This window comes from Salmo salar, chromosome 07, assembly GCF_965601325.2.
Source record: "Salmo salar chromosome 07, fSalSal1, whole genome shotgun sequence".
Lineage (NCBI taxonomy): Eukaryota > Metazoa > Chordata > Actinopteri > Salmoniformes > Salmonidae > Salmo > Salmo salar.
In genome coordinates this window covers 58,337,501-58,342,500 of record NC_138297.1, presented here as the reverse complement: position 1 = coordinate 58,342,500, position 5,000 = coordinate 58,337,501, and the positions used below count along the sequence as shown (strand labels likewise).

The 5,000-nt window shown below is 46.9% G+C and overlaps 1 protein-coding gene across 3 annotated transcripts in view; it reads left to right on the top strand.

Moving 5' to 3' along the window:
• LOC106609634 (IQ motif and SEC7 domain-containing protein 3-like) overlaps positions 1-5,000 on the top strand; it is a 184,193-nt gene that overhangs the window by 31,909 nt on the left and 147,284 nt on the right. The window lies entirely within an intron of this gene.

Genomic DNA, 5,000 nt, shown 5'->3' with positions numbered 1-5,000 from the left:
GAGGTGAACAGAACAGGAGCCAATGAAAATCAAACACTAGTTTAGCTTAGTCTTGACCACCCACTGCCACCGTGACCCAGTTGGATCAACCATAGGGCCACCGTAACCCAGTTGGATAAACCATAGGGCCACCGTAACCCAGTTGAATCAACCATAGGGCCACCGTAACCCAGTTGAATCAACCATAGGGCCACCGTAACCCAGTTGGATCAACCATAGGGCCACCGTAACCCAGTTGGATCAACCATAGAGCCACCGTAACCCTGTTGAATCAACCATACGGCCACCGTAACCCAGTTGAATCAACCATAGGGCCACCGTAACCCAGTTTGATCAACCATAGGGCCACCGTAACCCAGTTGGATCAACCATAGGGCGACCGTAACCCAGTTGAATCAACCATAGGGCCACCATAACCCAGTTGGATCAACCATAGGGCCACCGTAACCCAGTTGGATCAACCATAGGGCGACCGTAACCCAGTTGGATCAACCACAGGGCCACCGTAACCCAGTTGGATCAACCATAGGGCCACCGTAACCCAGTTGGATCAACCATGGGGCCACCGTAACCCAGTTGAATCAACCATAGGGCCACCGTAACCCAGTTGGATCAACCATAGGGCCACCGTAACCCAGTTGGATCAACCATAGGGCCACCATAACCCAGTTGAATCAACCATAGGGCCACCGTAACCCAGTTGGATCAACCATACGGCCACCGTAACCCAGTTGGATCAACCATAGGGCCACCATAACCCAGTTGAATCAACCATAGGGCCACCGTAACCAAGTTGGATCAACCATAGGGCGACCGTAACCCAGTTGGATCAACCATAGGGCCACCGTAACCCAGTTGAATCAACCATAGGGCCACCGTAACCCAGTTGAATCAACCATAGGGCCACCGTAACCCAGTTGGATCAACCATAGGGCCACCGTAACCCAGTTGGATCAACCATAGGGCCACCGTAACCCAGTTGAATCAACCATAGGAGTTCAGAGTGTATATTTGAAGCTGTGATCCCACTAGTCCATGTTGTGGAATGTTGAGTTGATGCATTTCCGAGATGGGGGTTGGGGGCATTTCTCAATGAACTCTTTGTGTGTGTGTGTGTGTGTGTGTGTGTGTGTGTGTGTGTGTGTGTGTGTGTGTGTGTGTGTGTGTGTGTGTGTGTGTGTGTGTGTGTCTGTGTGTGTGTGTCTGTGTGTGTGTGCATATTAAACACATCTTATTTAAGGATCTCACTAAAAATGCCATTCTTTACTCTATATGCCTTTCAGAAGTAATTTCTGAATTGACTCCATCCTGCTACTACCTGACCTGTTGGCCTAATCCTAGTTATGCAGGGCCTTAAATAAATACAGAGCCCCACGTCTGTCCCTGGTTGAGAGATGTATCTAGTTATATCCTGATTGGTTACTTCCTGCGCTTGCTAAGTCAGTGCGACGTCATCATGGGCAACTGAATGATCAGTCTTGTTGACCCAGAGCCTAGGTCCGTCACTGAATTGGTGTCCCCAGGTAAACAAGGACTCTTAAAAATGGGTTCCTCGCTGGTAGCCATAGTGCTGGCGGTGAGTTTTGTTCTGATTGTAAAAACCCTCCTAGTGAGATCCAAGAATACACCAGTCAGACCAGAACCCTCCTAGTGAGATCCATGAATACACCAGTCAGACCAGAACCCCCCTAATGAGATCCAAGAATACACCAGTCAGACCAGAACCCCCCTAATGAGATCCAAGAATACACCAGTCAGACCAGAACCCCCCCAGTGAGATCCAAGAATACACCAGTCAGACCAGAACCCTCCTAGTGAGATCCAAGAATACACCAGTCAGACCAGAACCCTCCTAGTGAGATCCAAGAATACACCAGTCAGACCAGAACCCCCCCTTAGTGAGATCCAATAATACACCAGTCAGACCAGAACCCTCCTAGTGAGATCCAAGAATACATCAGTCAGACCAGAACCCTCCTAGTGAGATCCAAGAATATACCAGTCAGACCAGAACCCCTCTAGTGAGATCCAAGAATACATCAGTCAGACTAGAACCCCCCTAGTGAGATCCAAGAATATACCAGTCAGACCAGAACCCTCCTAGTGAGATCCAAGAATACACCAGTCAAACCAGAACCCCCCTAGTGAGATCCAAGAATACACCAGTCAGACCAGAACCCTCCTAGTGAGATCCAAGAATACACCAGTCAGACCAGAACCCCCCCTAGTGAGATCCAAGAATACATCAGTCAGACCAGAACCCCCCTAGTGAGATCCAAGAATACATCAGTCAGACCAGAACCCCCCCAGTGAGATCCAAGAATACACCAGTCAGACCAGAACCCCCCTAGTGAGATCCAAGAATACATCAGTCAGACTAGAACCCCCCTAGTGAGATCCAAGAATACACCAGTCAGACCAGAACCCCCCTAGTGAGATCCAAGAATACAAGGGTCAGACCAGAACCCCTCTAGTGAGATCCAAGAATACACCAGTCAGACCAGGCCAAACCAACTGCAGGCAATCACAGCACGTCTGGAGTTAAAGCAGTGGTATTCAAAGTCGGGGTCACCACCCCTGTTGGGGTCGCAGGGGAACTGCAGTGGGGTCACCCAATTATTATTATTTTTAAACCAAAAAAAATATTTTTGGGGAGAACAAAACATGTATAGCACAGATTATTGTACCGAACAATAAACACACGTTTTTGAGAAAGATCATTTGTTATTTGTTGAGGTTGTTGTCTTTAGATTTAGGGTGGGGTGGAGAGAAATTGTTGGGATAAAAATGGGGTACCCAGAAATTCTGGCAAAAAAAATGGGATCCCCGCTGAAAAAGTTAGAATTACCACTGAGTTAGAGGACGAGAGAAAGGTAAACACCACAGAGCGAGACAGAGAGAAGAGAGACAGAGAGACAGAGGGATAGACAATGAGACAGACAGGTAGACACACAGAGAAAGAGAGAGACTGACATAGAGAGATAAACTGAAGCAGAGATGAGGAAAGATAGTGAAAGATAGAAAAGGTCATCAAATAGTTCTCTTAGGTAGCTGTCAAATAATCCTTGTCTCAACCTATGTTATTTTATTCAGTGACCGTAGACTGCTGGATGTCTCTCCTCATAGACAGCCACAACTCTTTCCCGTCTCCCCTCACCTACAAGCACCATTAATTAAGATCCAAATGTAGCTCCTTTCTGTTCCCTGTCAAAGCGAAAACCATTAAGGCAAAACAATTGAGCGTCACTCAAACAGACTGTGCCAGAGGGAACGTTAGATGAGTGGTGTTCTGTATGCTAAAACCCAACCTTCACTGAAATGTATTCCAAAGAGTTCAACTTTTAATGAGGAAATTTCAATTATACATCCTCTAAGACTAATGTTGCTTTTGATGCAAGCCTTAGCGAAGCCTTCTTTCACTTGGCCCCCGACAGCAAGAACGTGATGCCTCTTTTTGAGGGGGCTTGATGAGCAAACTAGCTTGTGCAGGACAGCGACTCATCTTCTAGTTACAGAAGAAGAAGAAAACACTATCGCCGTGAAACCGCTGACATATGAGAGCAGAATACTACACCAATATAAACCTGCTCTCTCTCCTTCTCTGTGGTGGCCATTTTGGTTGTTTGTCATAATAATAAACAAATAATTGCCGTTATCTGTGTAAACGTCGCCTTCTGTGTGTGGTAATTGGTCCCCGGCGTGACCCTTTGGTGTTGACGACCTCTTAAAACCCTGTTGTGTCATGGTCATTAAAGAGAAATCAATTAGCAGAGTACTTAACAATAGGAATTAATTAGCCAGTTCCCCCACTTCCATTGATTTATACTACTGTGAACCACCACTAGAGATACAGCAACCACATTGGGTCAGTGGTATGTGAGCCCATCTCTCTCTCTCTATCTCTCTCTCTCTCTGTCCCCCTCACTCTCTATATCTCTCTCTCACTCATTTTATGAATTCTCTATCTCACCATCTCCAGCCGCCATTCTCTCACTATCGCTCTAGTTATCTCCATGAATCTATCTCTCTATCACTGCGTTTCTCTCTTTTTCTTAGCCTCTTTGTTCACCCCTTTCCTCAACCCTCTCTCTCTCTCTCTCTCTCTCTCTCTTTCTCTCTGTTCTCTCTCAATTTGTTATCTTATGATAAGTGTCAGACAGTTCATGATGGACTCTGGTGACTTCTAAACATTGCGACTTTCCGACAGACAGGCATTAACCTTCATCATGAGTAGTGGATTTGGGTATAGGGAAGAAAACAGGGTGTCTCTACCATATAAATATAATTTACATTTTTATTCTAGTCATTATTTTTCTAAGGTGGCCACTCTCCCCTCACAGGTGAGTGAATGCTGTCCTTGAAGGATCTACCCAGTCTCCAGGTCTCCTGTTCCCCATGTACCGTTCCTGAGAGGAGGCCAATGGAATGTAGTTCCTTAGAGAGGTTGATGGAGAGGGATAGAGCGGTGGAGTGGGGGAAAGGAGACAGAGATGGAAAGGCAGAGAGAGAGAGAGAGAGATGTGGAGAGAGTTAGAGGGCAAAGCAAAGGATTGGGCTCTGTAAATGGACTCTGTCGCTCCCTCTCTCCCTCCACGTCCCGTGTCCAGGCAGAAGAGAGATGGGAAAATGCTGCTGCTTTTTTTGTTATAGTAATTTATTGAATTCCTCATCCTGCATATCAGACCATGCCTCTCTGGCTCTCAGGGACAGGGGGATGGAAGGAGGGATGGAGAGTTTGTGGGACAGAGCTGGAGAACGAGGGGAGTGGAGTGGGGGACCACACAGTCTCAGGGATGGATAGAATGAGAAGGAAATACTAGTTGTTGGAGCAAAAGAGAGGAGAGGTCAAGGAGGAGTGTTTGGCGGGTAAACAGCGAGGAAGGACAGCAGTATACTGTGGTCCCTGCGGGAACTGAACCCACAACCTTGGCATTGCTAGCTCTACGCTCTAACCAGCTAAGCCCCTCCATGGCACTATGCTAGTCAATGTTCTCTGGTTA